This window comes from Lagopus muta, chromosome 6, assembly GCF_023343835.1.
Source record: "Lagopus muta isolate bLagMut1 chromosome 6, bLagMut1 primary, whole genome shotgun sequence".
In the NCBI taxonomy this organism is placed as follows: Eukaryota; Metazoa; Chordata; class Aves; order Galliformes; family Phasianidae; genus Lagopus; species Lagopus muta.
The window spans coordinates 45,713,972-45,732,996 of NC_064438.1; the positions used below are offsets into that span (position 1 = coordinate 45,713,972).

The 19,025-nt window shown below is 38.7% G+C and overlaps 1 protein-coding gene across 3 annotated transcripts in view; it reads right to left on the reverse strand.

Annotated features, from left to right (window-relative positions):
• The window catches only part of DICER1 (dicer 1, ribonuclease III), a 63,113-nt gene extending 44,595 nt beyond the window's left edge, over positions 1–18,518 (reverse strand). For 2 of the 3 annotated variants that reach the window (XM_048947837.1, XM_048947835.1), the window contains exons 1-2: positions 18,076–18,280; positions 788–853 (exon numbers count right to left, since the gene is read on the reverse strand). The gene's annotated coding sequence lies outside the window, so the exon portion shown is untranslated. The other variant, XM_048947836.1, reaches the window with a different exon arrangement.
• Positions 18,519–19,025: the final 507 nt, after the last annotated feature.

A 19,025-nucleotide genomic window follows, 5' to 3' on the forward strand; every position in this document is an offset into this window, starting at 1 on the left:
ACAACATCAAGGTTAATTGTGGAAATTCACTTGATTATAAACATTTTATGGCATGTCAATATCACACTATAACTGGCTGGGAGAAAACGAAATATAAATCCTCTCTGAACCCATATTATTTTAATTTAGTAGTAGAAACAAAACTACAAGCAATTTAAAAGCTAATTTTTGATAGATTAAATATGCAAGGAATTAATGCATCCCTAATCCTATTCATATTAGTAATTATATGAAATACACCAGTAATGCGTTATGATATTTTTCAAATAAACAATGATTTTTCCATGCACAATTCATTTAAGAGCTAGACTTAATGCTTTTAATGTTTTCTAATGTATCACACTTTCAAATCATAATACAGTAAACTGATCACAAAGAGAAAACATTATTTTCTAAGCACATCAGCATATGTATATTTTATTAGTAGTACCATTACCATGCAATTCACATTAATTCCTATAAAAACACATTTAACTATTCACATAAATCTAGCAGTCATTCAAGACAATTTCATACGTTAACAGAACTACAACAAAAACACAAATGTTGTAGATCTACAAAACATCTACAGTATTCTCAAAGCTTGAAAGAATAAAATTAACATGATACATTTATCTCAAGTATTAGTTTTGCTATATCTAAAAAGATTTGAAGTCATTTTTTCTTTTAAATCAATACTGAAAACTTAAATGCAAAATTAATCTTGACAAAAATTTCTTCTCCAATCAATTCCATAAAGTTAATAAGAAGGACACTCCCAAGATTACTTCAGTATGTTCATTTTTACCTCAAATACTGATGCTGAGCTTTTCCAGAGTTTCCAAGCCTGTAATTTTGTTTCACCCTAGGTAACCTAGAAGGCAATATAAAAAGAGAGCATTTTAACATGAACTGCCATAAAAATCAATTGTGCCATGTGGTAGTCTGCTTTCTTGCATTTTAATATTTAGCTCTGTAGCAACAGCACATGGTCCTTCAAAATCTAATTATCATCTGTCCTTTTTTGGCTGGAGATACAGACAGTCAGCATCTGAAAGCCATAAGTGCTCCAGAGATATTTGCATATTTTCTGTTTTATCTGCTAAAGTAATTGCCAACTGAGTACAACTAGATTTACAATTTTCCTCCCCTGTGCTCCCTCCACACAGCTTTCACCTAATGCTATGATGAAGTCTTAAAGAAACTTACCATCCAATACAAAGCCAGAAGAATGGACTTAGTTTGCAAGAGTAAAATAAACTGTTTTTGCTTTAATTTACAACAAAAATGTGTGAGAACTGCATGCAGAAAAATCTGGTGAGTACTGTGCTAATGTACAAAATAGACCTACTCAAATCTTACTCCCAGAGCTACTTTTCAAATTCATGTTTGCAATGCACACACGCACCCTTTTTCCGCACAAAACACAGAAAATTACCAGTAAGGTGCAGTGAGTTGAACGAATTTGTAACAGTGGAATCCTGTTATGTACAGGTTAATAGTTTATCTATTGGCCCTACATCATCAACCAGAAGAAAGCAGCCTAGCAAATGAAAGTCTTCCCTTTTGAAGCAGAGGTGCAGAAATATACCACACTCTGTATTATCTCTTTCAGCTTCTCTTGCTATTACAGCATTTAGGCACCCTACCACGTAAAAGACGCAAACAGGAAAAAAAAGGCTCAATTACTTGTCAAAAAAGCTCGTCATCCCCTATTGCTTCACACAGCAAATACACTTTATTCCATAATCGTAAGCAGAAAATGGTAAGCAGAAAGCAAACAAATCGGTAGGTTCAGATTTGGGAGAACCAAAAGGAAAACGTAATTCCCCACCAACCCCAACAATTTCCTCTGGCACATCAAAGCTGTAACACAGAAGTCGGCAGCCTCAATCGATCCGCAGACATGAATTACAGTAGCCCTTTTAATGCCGAAGCTAACATATAACCAGACAGGCCACATTCCTGAGATGCAGTCAAGTTCTCCTACAAAACAGCAGCTCCCTCCATTAGCATCTCAATGGCGCTGATGCCCGCACCCAGACAAAGCCCGGTGCGCCGAGGCAGCAGCCCTGTCTGCTGCTGCAGGGCTCCCAGCCTCACTGAGGAAACGCTTTGGGCTTAACAGAGAATTTTAATAAACATCAGGGTCTGATCTGGTAATACTTTACAACAAAAAAAAATAAAGTTACATAAATGCTTTATATGCAGATAGACAAACATAAAGAGGTGTCAATCATAAAACTGACAAGAGGTATAATATTTTACTCTACAGTGACTAAAGATCCTGTTTAAAAAAGCAGAGTGACTTTTTTAAAATGACTCTGACATCACTAAGCACACTCCAGAAGTGAAAATCAACAGAACAAATCTTTTTCTTTAAAAAAAAGCTTCCTATTAAGAGCTTAATGTTCACATATTTTATATAATGATGGAAGAGGAGAGTTCCAAGCGTAGTATTTGGATTGTCCAACTAGCCACACTGCAAAAGCCTTAAACACTCAATGAACAAAGCAGCACTGTTCAAACAAACAAATAAAAAACCCAACAGTCAAGTCCTATAAGGACCTCAAGAAAAGCATGCAAGGACAATGTGACTCTGCAGATCTCAGTGCCCCGGCAATCTGCCAGTAACTAACAGGCACCCCTGCAGACCTCAGACAACATCTTTGAATACCATGGCTGTTTGCTACTTTGACTTTTGAAAACACCAAAAAATAAGTCTACGAATACATCAGAAAGTATACGAAAGAATACATCAACAGTTTTGATTTTTATTTTCTTCTCACCATCATTTCATAATTTGGTGTTAGGAAATAATCAGGTTAATGCAATAGCTAACCATTGATATTAATGAAAACAACATGACTGCTGGGAACAAGTGGGAATGAAGTTGACAGCAGTAGCACATGCACAACCTGTTACTTGGCTTCAGATCACCAAAGTTTTCTCCACCATTTATATTTTAAAATTAAACTGTGACTATTCTCCCCATTCTAAAAATGATGTTAATACTTAATTAAACTATTACTCATGAATTGCTAGAAGACTGAAAATGAACTCCTATTTTGCAAGAAGATCTATGCAATTGGACTTTGAACCCACAAGAGTGATGGAGCGAATAATCTTCAAGCAAACAGAATAAATTTTAGTGCAAATCGAAGTCCTGCAGCATCAGAGGATATAAAGTAGAAATAGCCTTCGTGGTGGTGGTTAGGAGAAAGTCCTGGCCCACCATCCTGCCTCTCCCTAATTACAGCTGCTTCAGGATTTTCAAAAGGGCAATTACAAAATGAGACTCACTCTTCCCTTCCATGTGTTATTCCAGCAAGCTTATTCCTAATATTTTTCTTTGGTTATCCTGCGCTACGAACAATAAAACAAGTTTGTACTGTGATTCCTAACTTCATACTACCTCAAGCTCACTCCAAAACAGAATACTCTCAACTTGACAAACTGAAGTCTTCTCCATGGAAGTCAGAGGAAAAAAAAATATTAAGGACATGTCTTTAAATGAAGTCAACTAAAAGCCACAAACATTTAATAGATTTAGCAATTAAAATGAAATTATTCCATGTGATACTCAATTTGTTTTTTTTTGTTGTTTTTGTTTTTGTTTTTTTTGTTTTTGTTTTTTTCCAAGCTACTATTTGAAAATAAACCCACAGTTAAGCTTATAGATCCTAATTTATGTAGTTACCTGCATTATTACTACATCTGTACTAACAGAAAGGGTAGCTGAACATATTGATGATATTTTTTTTTAATCACTTGATCCTTTGATTGGGAAACAAATTGTTTTCTTGTAATTATTTAGTTTATCTAAAGGCTAACTTGAAGAAAGGAAGGCAATTAAGCAGACATTAGGGCAGGGATTTCTCCTTTCCCCCATCCAGAGGGGAACTGTGAGCTAAGTACAGTTCCAAAGTACCAATTATTCTTGCTTATGGTAAATAAAAGCAGCAGCTGCCCTCTGAATATAACCCCATGTGGGGCTTTCAAGCTCGTTATTTGCATCAACACAAACCCTTCCTCTCCATGTGGCAAGCCAAGCTCCCACAGACAGAGGTGTTTGACAGTCCTCTGTTCTCCCTGTCACAGAATCCAAAGCCACAGTCCTATGATACAAGAGGTCTTCTCTAAAGGCATTAGTTTTATAACGTAGCACCTATTGGTACCTATGGACATCTGGGTTTTACATTATCCTCTAGAATTGTTACCAGTCTAAAATGAGAGTTCAAGTCTCCTAACTTTGGTCACACTATTAATTCATCTATCACTCAGCGCACGCAGCAGGATTAATTAAAAAAATATGTATTATTAGTATTTGTAGCACAAATCAACTCATTCTAATACCTAATGTAACACTTGAAATATATAAGTATCATATATTGATTAGCACATTATTTAATTACATTGTGGACTTTGCAGTATTTAGTCTGTTTTCCTAAAAATAAAGGCTTCTCTCTGATCACTTGCATGTCTGTAAGTACTCCTTCCTGGCCACAGACTTGCAGCCACAGTGCTGGAATTTTCTTTTATGTGGAGGTGGGAGAGAAGCAATATTTTAAGTCCATAAATATATGTAATATATAGAGCACCTAATAATGCTCCCAAATTCAAAAGACATTCAAAACTTCAGATGTCAGGGAACCCAAGCCCCAGTCAGACATCTGTATGCCCAATTTCTTTATTTGTTTGGATTAAACAGCCTATGTAATAACATTTAAAGGGGTAGATGAAAATTCTCCATGGAATCTTAGCAGGGTTTCAATGGCCCTCACAAAAAGAACAGACTTTTTCATGTTATAAGTCATGTCTGTTCATAAAAACAATCTGAATTAATTCCAAAATGGAAAAAAAAAATCATTTGAAAAGGAAATACTTCATATTTTAACCTACACAGCTGGCTGACTGACTTACTGTGCACAGCATCAGAAAATAAAGGCCTTTATATTGAGCCATTTCTTGCCTGAAGAGCTGAGAATCATCTGGGTTAGCAATACTAATCTGATTAGTAAGAATCAAATCAAGTGCAGTGTGTTTGGCAGCGTTAATGGAATTAACACAAGAAAACTTGGCACAGTATGAAGCACTTCTCAAAGAAAATTCAAAATATCTGGAATCTATAAGAATTAAGATAACTTAGCTTAATAACAGTTACTAAAAGCTTTCTGTCTGAGTCAGGTTGAAAAGAACCACAACTCTTTTGAAGGCCAGACTTTAATACCCCTCTTAAGTACCAGGCACTGCCTAGAAACAGCCACTTAGATGACATATACCTAGATGGGTACAATGAACATCTCATTAAAAGATGCAGCATATTATAAGCACTGCTATTCCTTCTATATAAACACATGCATTTAAAAGTAGAACTTCAGCATTCTTTTACATTACTTAAACTAAGGTTGTAAGACTTAAGCAAGTTACAATGAATTAGTGATTAGCTATTTTAATGCATCAATCTTCTCTTTTCAATGCTGTTCAGTAAAGTAGAAAAATTTGTATAGTGCCTAGTGTCCAGAGCTAGTCAGAATTTAAAGTTACATTTTATCATTTTAAAGGTGAAAGTTTCAAACAGTGTTTTCACAACACAGGTTCTTTGTTGCACTGCTGGCTTTCAAATAACTGGCACCAAGATAATGAAAGCGATTCAGATATCTGAAAGAATTTGGGGGAAAAGGTGGCAGCATGAGAGCTAACATCCATATTGAAGTTAAAGTGACAAGATACATACAAGAGCAAGTGACATTTGTCTTGCATATTTTTAGTCCTGAACCAGAGGTAATGAAAATCAGAATGGTTTGCAAATATTTGAGGAGCTAACCTTATGTTCTATAACTTCAGATTTCCAACGTAGGAAACAAACACCTTTGCCTTTAGCAGATGTCTCCAATGAAGTCTCAGAAGTTTAAGCACTGCCTTATGATTGACCAAGAAATGAAAAATATTTAAGACCCACAAAATACAACTGGAACACATTCTCCACAACATGTGGGATCACAAGTGTCTAATAAGCTTTTTTTAAAACTTAAAGCTCACACCCCCGCCTCCCCTCTCTCCCCCCTCTTTAAATGCCTTTCACTTTTTCCATCAACTATGAAAGACAGTAGAAGGTCAAATAGATAAAGAGCCAGCAGACTTGAGAAATGTCCCGTTCATCATAAAGGTCCCTCATCTCCACTGCTGATGCTGTTAAGCAGCAGTAACACTTTCAGTACAGCAAACAAATCAAAAACCAGACCCATCCCAGAGTCAACCATCTGTGAATCTTCCACAGTAGCAGAACACATACAAGGAGACTGCAAATACAACAGGTATTCTTGAGATATTTGTGTGTCTACTAGGAAGTGTTCTGTCTAATGTAAACCTATGCCTTACAGACAAGTATCTTTATAATCCAGTGCAACATTAGCCTAATTTTTCACATTAGCTCAGCATGTAACATATACAGTAACAAACACGCAGTTTATTAAAAAAGTAATAAAAGTTGATTATCCTACTTAAATAATAAAGAAAACACAAACTGAAATAAGCTGCTTTGCTGTTAACCGTATCCCACATTAAAAAAGAAAAATGGGAAAGATGAGCAGTCACCGTTTTATTTCTCAAAACTGGAATGGAAGCTATTTCTGCATATAAGAAAAAGCATTATCCTGTTACAGAAATAGAAGAATGGTTTCAGACATCAGAACTATGATGGTTTACTGAAAATTGCATCAACTTGTTTAATGATTATTAAGGCAAGTTATAAGGAAAAACAAAAAAAACAGAATTTTGCTAAACAATTCCAGTTTTTTCTATATTCTCATCAAAAGCCATCAGGGCTAAGAAATAATATTCTGAAGTAGCTGAATCTCTGTAAATGAGTTAGTTTCGGTTCTGGAAGCAATATAAATTAATATAGTACTCCAACTGCCAAGCCTGACTCAGAATGCATTCACACAGTTCCTTCTGTTCCAGTTCTACTCTGAATAGCCTGGCACTGGAAAGACAGGCATACCCACAGGATCCTGGTCCACATTCATCAGTTGAAGGGAATTCCTCTCTTTTGTAATGCTAAAGTGCAGTCCCACAACTAAATCAGTTGAGAACTGGAGAATTCTGTTTTCAGAACAGAATATAAAGATACTGGCTTCAGTAGAGCTTTGCTGCTAAAAGAATATCATTGTAGATTTTGCTCTATCCAGAATTCCAGCTCCAGAGCACCAGTTATCAAATAAAAGCAGTTTTGAAAAATAAAACAAGTTGAAGTAAAAGAAAAATATCTGTACTGTTATTACCATATCAGCTGTGGCTTGAATTGAAGTTAACGAATCACTTATAATTATGTTTAGTATCATCTAATTTGCCAGCAGCAAATTAGCAAGCACCTCAAAGGTTGTGTGATCCCAGCAACATGGAGCAGCCAGCAGCAGGCAGTTGTCAACACACAGTTCAGATTTTTTGTGATTTTGTCAGTTCTGAGTTCTCAGAAAGAAGAGTCAAGTTCTGTAATGTCTACCTGGCAGCTCTATCAGCAAAGCCTGTACCACCTCCCTTCTCTACTTATGTCCTAAGCTTCTACTGCAGATACACAAGGACCTACAAAAAAAAAAAAAAAAAGTGGTATTTTAGCAGGTACATCCACTACAGAAATCTTGGTGATTTATATGAAAAAGAGAGGAGGGAAATTCAAGAGATTCAGGTAAGAACTGGAACACAACTTCACCATTTTGAATCTGGAGGGAAAAAAAAAACAACAGATTTGCACATGATCTTTCGCAGATATCACCACACGATTCCTCCAACCCGGATTAGATTCCTCCAACCCGGATTAACTTGAGAAAATTCCACATTTTATGACTCATTCGAGGGCAGACACACTGTGGAAACATTCCTTGACACCTTTTTGTTATCTGACCCTTGGGTGGTTCTGCAAATAGTTCAATACTTTCACTGACAATGAACACAATGGGTTAGGAATATTTCCTTGCTTTCGTTTATTCTCACAATGCCCTGCAGATGACCGATTCCAATAGATCAGATTGATGAGTATGTAATTCTCCAGGGGACAATTAAATCCAGACTCTCTAAGAAGATCCATGATGCAGCACGAAGGGGATGGAAGGAACAGCTGTAATGAATACATAACACTATCAGAAGAAACGCTGCCAGCATTTAAATGACAAAGAACAATGAAAACTCAGTCTAGGTAAGAATGAATAAACAGAAATAAACAGGTTTCTAGAAGCAAAAAAAGAAAAATAGGAATGCAAACAGAGCTCTGAAGAGATACTGCTGCTCAAATAAAAATAGATACCGAAAGTCAAAAGATACAAAATAAGTTGGTTAAAGAGCAGGGGAAAGGAACAGCATTTTAAAGGTGAAGTGATTACTCCACTACAACTTCCCAGTACAGCATATCTGATTAAATGCAAGGCATTAACACCCCTTAACTCAATATTGATTTCTATTGGGAAACTTTAAATTATCAATTAAGGAAACTCATTATGGTTGTTTAGTTTTAATTTTAAGCAATTACTTGATATTAATTACCTGATCTGCAAGTTATGAATATGAGCCTCTGGCATATTAGCAAGGTACTGTTACAACTACTATCGGTTACTTCATTTAGCTTATTAATTAGCATTACTGATAACCATTATATAGAACATCCTGCTTGTCTGACTGTCATGTGTGTTATGGTGTATTTAAGAGGAATTTATAACTCGATTAAATGCAAATTAATATTTTATTTTTATTTATTAAAATTGATATTATGTAAAACAAATATTTAAATACAATTGTTTTTAGCTTCACTGAGTAATCAATTAATTTTGTTAGCTAAAGCTAACAAGCTAACTTGAGGGATAATTGAGTGCAATGACTTTCAGAAGGATTAACACAGATTAACTGCCTAACTTCTACTGGAGATTTGAAATATTTTCCACTTCTTCCTCAGAACTGCTTCTCAACTATGAAGGAGTAGATAAGTTTTCAACTTCTCTTTAGTTAACAGATTAATTATAATTCCTTTCCTGCATTACACAAATCAAAGGTAATATTATTCAGAAAAAAAATGCATGTATTACTTTAAAAGCCTTTAACACTTAATGAGAAAGGCACCGTGGAAGTTAAAATTAAATACTGACTCTGATTCTCTCCTAGCTACATATAACTTATACAATAGATGGTCATTTTCATAGTTTACACTTCAAGCATCTTTCAAACATAAAGTAAAACTGATCAGGAAAAAGAACAGAGTCAAGGCCTTTAGCACACATAACGAAGTATTTTGAAACGAAAATGTAAAGTTACAGTCATCAAATTGAGGAGAGCTTAGAGAAACTGAGACTAATCAAGTAAGGCAATGAAAAGTGAATTAAACTCATATGGGCAAGCTGTCACTGCAAAGAGTGGCCTTGCTACTTGTCTTCTACTAGAATTAAACACAGAGCAAATACAGAAGTTTAACATATCTTAATGTCACAAGAGGTATTTCATTATAGCTCTCAAACATTCTCATAAAGATCTGTATCTATTTGAACAGTCAAAGCGTTCCAGAATAAACACAGAAGAAACGTGATAGCCCTGTACAGACAAAATACAGAAAAGTCACTTAGAATTTTATCACTCCTCTTCCATTTTCACTCAGCAGTTACATAAAATGTTGACTCGTCTTTTAAAGGTCCCCAGATGACAGCGTAAGATGCATTTCATAGGGCACTGCCAAACATATGAGCATCACTCTTAGATTCTTCTCTTCAACCCACATGCCACCTGCCACTGTGTCTTATGCTGGCACAACTGCTTCTAGGTAATTTGTGGCCAGGTAGGAAGACTAGCCATAACAGTAATAAAAGATGTCACACAGAAGAAAGCTGTTTCTTAGATGAAACAGCTTCCCCAATCCACCACATAACTTCCCAGATTCTTGCACTTGAAGCTTCAAGCAAGTACCACTAAGTCAGGGGATGTACAGGTACTTTCTTTCTAGGCAGAAACGTCAGCTAAAATGTACAAATTACCTACAGCCAGAGACAGACCTATGCACCTCAGGTGCCCAACAGGAAAAAGGATTTAACGTTTTGGATATAATATTATCTCTGTGATCGTGTAACTCCTAGTTAGAATGCAAACTTTTAAAGAACAGGAGTATTTTTTACATAAAGGCTTTCTTTTTTATTTATTTTAATTAACATTCTACATGATATCCTAACACCTACTGCAAGTATTGGATAATATTTCATAAGCAAATTATACATACACTAAGTGATATTTTGAGTCGTATGTCTGCTACTGAAACCGATAAATATTGTTTATCTCAAATCCAGTGGGACAGAAATGTTAAGACAACACCTTACGAATGGGACATACATTAGAAGTCAGACTGCTCACACTTTTTTTGGATACTGATGTATCTGAATGATACACCATTCAATTACTTGAAAGAACATAAAAAAAACCCTGCAGTCATTATTCATCACAAAACCAAGCACAGGAGTGTTAAAATTGTCAAGCAAAGTCTCCAATTCCTGCCCAGATTTACTCTAAAAGTAAAAGCACAGGGTAGGAAGAAACAGTTCTTTAATCAAATGAGGGAAGAAAAAAAAAAAAAAAAAAAAACAACAAACAAATTATGAAGGTGACTTGCCTCTTCCAGCTACTTTAACCTGTTCCTCTTGAACTTCCCACATAATGATTCAAAGACTTATGCTATGGGTAGTGTGAGTTCCTAAAGATTTGATTTCAAATTAAGGATTGCAAGTCTTTATCATGTTGGTGGTAAACATCTGGATTAGATTTTATTATTATTTTAAACAATCAGGACAATGCTTTCCCTTCCCTTACTGAAACCTAACTACTTTGCTTCAAGAAGGTCTTAAGGCTAACCACAGAGATTACAAAAAAAAGGGAAAGTAGTAAAACTAGATAAGGGGGAAAAAAAATAGGCTTTGATTTGTATTTAGTGACACTGCTATCATGGAACACATCAATACATTTGACGAAGAAACAAGATGCTGTGAGAGTAAAACATTTTCATGAATACCTCCCAAACTACAAAGTCAGGATTACAAATTACCACTAAATAAAAATGGGAGGCTTTAAACTGGGCATAAGAGGAGATCTGAATTTTCCCAATCTAGCAGCTAGAGCATAAGTACTCTGTCTTGGTTACTGCCCTTACTGACTGTTATTATCTTTGTTTCAAAGTTACTGAATCCCAGCTTATCTTGATACTCAAAACCCGTAAGATTACTACAATAATAAACCTCCTTATAACAACTGCTTAGTAATAAATGAGAAAGTGCAAGGTTGAGAAAAACATGAAACAGTTATTTTAATTAACAAGTGAGAAGAGACATCAGTGTTCACTTTGTACAGAAGACAATCAAGTAGAAAGTACCCACAGTATTTTGGAATTAGGTTTCATGAGACGGCCAACCTAGTCCCATGGCAAGTTAGTGCTAGATGAAGCAACTCCACTCGTTCTCACTGCTCCTTCCTGTTTCTAAATAGCTTTGACACTTGGATGACAAGCTGGAAAAAAAAAAAATTCAGCTCCCATACGCTTTTCTCCTTTGCCTGAGCAAGCTTCCTGCTGGATCAGCAAGCTGCATCAAGTATGGGAGGTGGAGGGTGCCAGACGGGTAGTAGAGCTGGTGTGAGGAGATGGTTGTCATCCATTTTGACAGCCATTAGGTGGCTTACCTTACAGGAAACAAGCAAATTGGGTTCAAGAGGCTTCTTACTGTCACTCAAAATCAGACAGCAATTTCTCTGTTGCCAGCTATGGCTGATCTTTGTTACACTGTGACAAGAAACTTTAAGTTTCAGAAACAAAACTTGATACGTAGTACAAAAACAATTAAATGAAAGCTACAAAAGAAAACATTTATTAGCACCAGTATGGGAATGAACCACAAAAGGCTTTAAAAACAGTTAACAGCTGGCAGTCAATATATATATTAATAGCATTATTGGCATGTTGCTCAAAATACTGCCAGAAATCAGCACCTGCTTCATCATTTTGCAAGTCACCACATGCTCTAAAACCATCCAGCAACTCTTTGCAGGCCCTTATTCACTGATGTAAGTGCCAGCCAGCGAACAGCTTTAACAAATCATGGTTTGCTTTATTGAAAATTCATCTTCTATTCGATTTAAGTAACACAGAGACTTAAGAAAACCGTTTTCCAGAAAGTTCAGTATTAATCAAGGCAGGTTTTATGTCTCAATCTCTACACAGCAGAACATTAACTATGCAAAGATTACCACAGGGAAAATTACTCATCTCCTGTAGGTTGATTGTATGTCTTTGAAAGACCCAGGGAGCTCATAAATGTTTCTGGCACTCTCCCAGTCCTTTTGCATTGAAGTACTTCAAGGTAAAAATGCAGGCCCATGTTGTGCATTACCTTCATAAAACCTACACCTCCTCCTCCAGAGTTCTGTCATGTGTCATATAGCTCAAACTCTTTCCTCTCAAATCCCAGGACAGATATTCTTCACCACACATTCATGGTTACACTTCTTCAGAAGATATCACTAAATTGTAGTCTGATTAGAGTACAACACTAAAATCAACTGATGCATTCAGCAAATAAACAAACCTGTGAACTTCAGCACCTAGGTATACATTTCTTAATTACAAATAATACAATAAGCTTGGTTTTGAAGTACCAGTTACAGCTTCCTTTGTTTCTTCAACTGAGGAGGCTGATGTTTACTGAGAAAAATTTTCTCTAGACAAACTAAGAAAAGAAAAACTTTTCTTTATAAGTAGTAAAGTATTAAAATGAGGTCCATGGGATCGTCTTCAGCTAAGAGGAAATGCAGGCCTTGTTTAGAATAACTGCAGAAAAAAAAAAGAGAGAAGAAAAAAAAAAAAAGAATAATCACTAGGCTCAGTAACACAACTGTGTCACTTCTCTCTTGCAATATCCACCATTCAGGCTGACACCGGCTACTTAAGTGCTAGAAACCATTCACTTCCTTGGGTCAATATTCTCCATGTTTAGCCTCACAGAAACAGGAAAGCATGAGTACATCATAATAATTAATAAGTTAAATAAATAAATAAACACATATCCCACAGACTCACAGAACATATGCCAGAAACAGGGCTTCAAATAAAGTCCTATTTTCAAAGCAGTGTACCTTTTCATGCCCATTATCCACCTTCAGTAGCAATTCAGTTTCTGAAGTCTGAGAGATCAATTTGGCAGTATCACGCCAGACAGCAATAGTAACTAAAAATGACCTTCAGTGTTGGGGGAGGGGAGGGGTAGGGAGGAGCATGGAGAAGCAAGCATGCCTTTCCCCACCTCGAGCCTCTCATAGAGATCATATCACTTTTTGATTAATAACTTCACATAGATTGGCAACATGGGCATTTAACTTCAGCACAAAGATGTTAAAAGGTCATGGATAAAAAAAAAAAAAAATAGAGGGATAGAGAAAGAGAGAGAGAGAGAGAGAGAGAAGTCAAAACACTGTTACATTGTATTCCTCTTATTTTACTTTATGTCCTCTTCCAAAAAAGAAAACCTATTACCACTTAGCATGAAGTTATCAAGGCAGATGCGTTTGCCTATTTGGAAATACAAAACTTAAATGAGGAAGCAGAAGTCTCACTTGAGATGGGTTACACTTGGTCATCTTTAATGGTAACAATATTAGTGCCAGAGGTCAATGAACGTTCCATAAAGCCACAGTTAGTAAATCAGCTTAGATTATCTACCTGTACAAACACCTAGAAACAGTCCCAGTTCTCAGCAGAGGTGTGAAAAGAGAGATACCTGAATGAACTTGCCAGAACTCAGAGAAGGGCTTTTTGAACCCGGATATCTAGAGATCAATTCTACCTGTTTTTAAACATTAACTACAAAGTAACTTCACTTTGTTCATTTTCTCAGGAGCAAGAATACAGTCAAAGAGATAGCAACAGTTGCAAGAAAGCTGCAAGAACCTTCATCTAAACCACAGACTAGGCAAGACTGATGCAAATAAGGGAGAAACTTGAATTGTGAAGTTAGCCATAGAGCTAAGCAAATTACTCGAGAGAACAAACTACATTTGCTCCCTATAGAAAGGAAGGTTGTGCTATCAGCAAGCAGGCAGTCCTTCAGACCAGCTGTCACAAAGAAGAAACTATTTTTTAAAATAAATCCTACATTTCTGTATTTCCAAGAAAACTGAAATTTACTGCTACCCAGCTGCTTCTTGGAATCTGCTGAGGAAGCTCTACATGAGCTGACATTCTATCAGGAATCAGACTCTGAAAGAAGAGACAGGCCCTGGGAACCAAGTGCTTTAACTGTTAACAGTAAGGACTGTGGGCCTTGGGGATTTCCTATGTTTTTTTGCATACAAGTGGAAGAGTGAAAAAAAAAACAGTGGCAGCTCAAAGTCTCAACCTGATGCCCTGTTCACAGCAGCCATCCCACTGCAACTCAGACAAACACACACACCTGGTGAACCTATTAAGGAATTGATTGTTCACAGAGATTAATAGAAGATAGAAAACACGAGCAGAAACTGTTTATTGCATATCACATGGCAGCAGCATAAGCATTAAGCCATGGGCACATAGAAGGGGTGGAGAAGGGGAAAGCATGGGAGAATAGGTTTTCTACAAGACTTGTATATTAGCAAGTACTAAGAGAGATTTTGCATTTAAGAGAGACTATTGCATTTCCTTGGTCAGAAGGGACCCACAGTGCCACACTAAAAAACACAACCACAAACCAGCAGATTCACAACTACGTACAAACTTACATAAAGGAGGTACAAAAGTCCCTGGCTCTACGATGCAAGAATTTGGAGCACTGCTCTTCTTTCTTTCCTCACCAAAGAAGGACATTTCACCATTCCTGCATAAAAGATGTGCAACCTTGCAAGTAAATTCCTTGATACAGCTTCACTTTTGAATCTGAGAAGTAGAGAACTTGCAGCAATTTAAAAATAAAAACATATCAGAAAAATTTTCCTTAACCAATACAAAGCAGAAATCAGCTGCTTAGCATTCAAACTCTTAACATCAGTAGGCAAAACAAGGCAAAGCAACTACCAAGACCAAGCTTTCAGAAAATAACAAAGCATACTTTAAAATAGTAGGCACTGCTTTGTCCTGTGGATTAAATCTTTCAGAATGGCTCCTTAATGACAATCCTGCATCTGCCCACTCCCTCATACAACTAACAAAGTTTGAACAACCAAACCTTCAAATCCCAACCAAAGAATGCAGTAACTCCAGCTAAAAAATGAACCTTTAGTTATTACTACCTATTAGGTCTCTTCTGATCTATCACAACCCATATGGAAGTCAGGGAAGGCTAAAGATTGAAGAAAAATCTTGATGGAGTGCAGAAAGTACAATTTTGTCTTTAAACATTCTTAGCCTTCAGAGTGGAATGCTCTAAAAGCACATTTCACATAATTACGCAGAGGTTACTGTCCTATACAGTACTAAAACTGTACTTCTACTTTCTTTTTAAATAAAGCCACTTCCTGGGGAAAACAATAAACCAAGTTTGTGTGCTATGAATAGGAAGAAATGAGTACTGAACACATGAAGGTGATGGGACACAGACGGTCAGAGCTTACCCAGCTATACATTACAACATGAGGAAAGAGAACACTGTAACCACATCTCTGCTCTGCCAACTATATCTATCAAGCTCAGTATCCACAGTTTGTACCAACTATATGAGAGAAAAAGAAAACTGGATTTTCTCACTGAGAATTATGGAATTGTGGCATACCCCACTATAACTGAAGAATCTTTTAATGAGACTAGATCATGCCCTGAAATAAAACTTGTCAGTAATCCCAGCACTTACTATAATGTATTCCTAAAGTATCTTCAATCTTTTCCAAATTCTTCTGCAGACTGTAAATGAGAGTTCAAGCTTATACAGAATATGACAACTCCAAGCTTGCTATCCATTTTACTAAGCATCTCCTTGCTCTTCTAAAAAGAGTCTTTTTCACTGTTTTTTCTTGCCAGCAATTTGCATTCAGTTACAGATCAATTCACATTTGGTCCATTCTCAGTGAAAGAGAACACAGATTAACCAGAGATGCTCTGACTCATAAGGTGTGCTAGAGCATCTTTGCATCAAGGAAAAAGAATCTTACAGATTTCTGAAATGGGACACATCATATCTTGTGTACACTGTGTAATAGTTTTTTTGAACTACTGTTCTGCTTATTTTCTTCCCATAATCTACAGACCATCAAGACAACCGTAACTTTCATAAAATATTTGTACAATCTTACGTCAGACAAACTTCCCCCTCCCCAGCTTGTTGGCTTCCCTCTAGCAGTATCCAATGGAGGACAACTATGAAGGAGTATAACAGCAAGGCCTCCCACTGACCAGTCAACTTGATGTTTACTGAGTTTGCGATACTTTGGCATTCCTAAGATGCTGCTGCACCAGGAATTGTAGTTACACATGATATATAGTTCTATTGCTTTTTTTTCTTTAATTTGTAAACTACAGGAACCTTTCACGAACAGGTGAAAAAAAGCTATTGCTTCCTATCTACTTTGCTCATGACTTAAACCTTCAGTCTCTTTTCCTACCCCTTGCAACTCTTCCCCTGTGTAAGAAGTCCTAATGAACTTTCTCCCTACCTGTGTTCTTAATCTAATACTATCTTTTTGAGGCAGAAGAGAAAGCATAAATATCCAAACTGCATTTAGTATTACATATGTTGGCCCAGCAAGGAGCTACATGCTGGCATACTGATACCCTTTTATTTCCACTTATTGTCAGTCCTAATGCTTTTTACTTTTTGACTGCTGAGTACTGAGCTGCCACTTTCACAGAAACGTTACCACTAAGACGATTCTGTACCTAATTTAGAGCTCAGCACTTCTGAACAAGCATATTTATTTCAATCCTACCAATAAATACATTAAAAAGTAACAATCCTCTGATCATACACCTTTTAGCACCTTCCAGTTGAAAGCGTCTAATAATATCTCCAAACCTTGTAGTATAATCTCCACAACTACAAGTCTTGTAGACACAGACAGTGGGAAAGTTCCTCTCCAGAAGAAAATTTAGGAGAATAGTTATGGCATATAGGGAGTAAATCTCAGTTTGTCTCTGTACCAAATTGTGGGGGGGGAAAAAAACACAACTTACCAAAGCAATACATGCTCTATGCCTTTCAATACAGCATCAGAAATACTTTATTTTAAAAAGCATAAACAAAAAGTATAAAGCATAACATACCATAATGTTAACCGAGTGCCTGCAGTTAATTCTTTTAATTTTCCAGTTTGGTCTTGTTTCTTTAAAAATGGTTATCACTTTCAAAACCACAGCTTCCACAGCCACAGCACACTGGATAACTTGGGGTTCAACATCTCATCATTAAGAATACTCATAAGATATCATCTGAAGTGCCAAACCCCTTCCACGTGAAGTCAATAGGAAACTATTTCTGGAAATAATCATTTCCGGGGAACGACAATAAGCAAAAACAAAACAACCTTTTTTTTTTTTTCTTTTTTCTCCTAGATGTCAATATCGCAGCCCACGTTTTTATTATGATTTTCCCTAACACCTCGGTGTACTGACGTGCCTTTTAACCTTGCGTTCCTTCACAAAGCACCAGGTGTGCCTCAACCACTCCGCTACTTCACTCGCCTGTACTGGAACAGGACGGAGCACAGCGAAGAGCTGAGAGTTTCCTACGCCGTCTTTAGCGGTGGGCTCCCAGCAGCGAGAGCTCTCGCCACGCTCCGCTCCTCGCCCTGAGCCCGTCGGGACGGCTAGGCGGGCTCCGATCCCCGCAGCTCACACCGGGCCTTCCCCGCGGGCCCAGAGCAGACAAAGCCGAGCGCGGCCCTCACGCCGCCGGGAGCTGCCGAGGCCGACGGCGGGGCTCCGAGCTCAGCCCCGAGACGGGCGAGGCCCCGTAGGGACGGGGACGGCCGCTGGGACAGAGGCGGGGCGCAGCTCACCGGGACCCGGCGGCGAGAGGCGGGGAGGGAGCGGCCGCCGCCATCCCACCCACCGCGGCGGGCGCAGAGCGGGCTCCGCCACGCAGATCCCGGGGCGAGCGGCGGGCGCGCCCGGCCGCCATCTCATACCTGCTCGGACGGAGCCGGCCCGGCGCTGCGCCCCGCTACAGGCCGCGTCTCATTGTGCCGCCGCCGCCACCGCCATTTCCTCGCTGCCGCCGCCTCGCTCCCCCCAACTGTCAGGTTCCTCCATTCACCTGGGTCCGCGACGGCCTCCTCCTCCTTCTCCTCCCCCCACCTTTCCCCCTGCGCTGCCGGCCCTACGCAAACGGAGCGCCTCCCACCCGTACCGACGGAGGCCGCCCAGCGCTTGCGACGCAAGACCGCTCCGAGAATTCCACCCTGCGCAGCTTACGCTCCGCGTCCCCGCGACATGAAAGGAACCGAACGATTGGCGGCGAGACCCAGATGAAAGGTGAAGGTTCACAAATCAGCCAATGCGGCAAGGCGACACGGCAAGTGCTCGGAAGCTGCCGGGTGGTCCAAGAGCTCACGTGTGTGCGCCTCCCCCTCCAAAGCATGGCGAACCTCGCGGCCTCCAGTTCTCCTCCGCTCCTTCCTCGCGCACGCGCCCGGGCGGCAGCGCTGAAGGAAGGGCAGCGACCGCCATCTTGGCGGGGCAGTGGGCAGAAGGGTGAGCGCTGCGGAGCGCTGCTTTTCCCGCTGAGTCGGGAGTGCACCTGCGGAGACAGTAGTATCCAAACGGAAAGAGGATCATTTTGGAGGCAAACGAGAATGCTTGGTGACTCTGGTTTGAACATGGTAGTGCTTGATCTTCCGTGTTTCTGCCTGGGTTGTTCCACTTGTCCATAGTCATGGTCATAGGGTTCATTCTACCAAGAGCAAAGTGCTGCTCCTCTGCCTAAGAATGGCATCCACAGCCGAAAAGTGGTGTTGGGCCAGAGTAGAGAGGATGGGAAGACTGCCAGAGGTGGCTGTGCTCCCACACCAGCACAGCACCCTTTTGCTGTTGCTTGAGGCTGGGCTGTTGGTCTCACTGGGTTTCTTGCCAGCCCTCA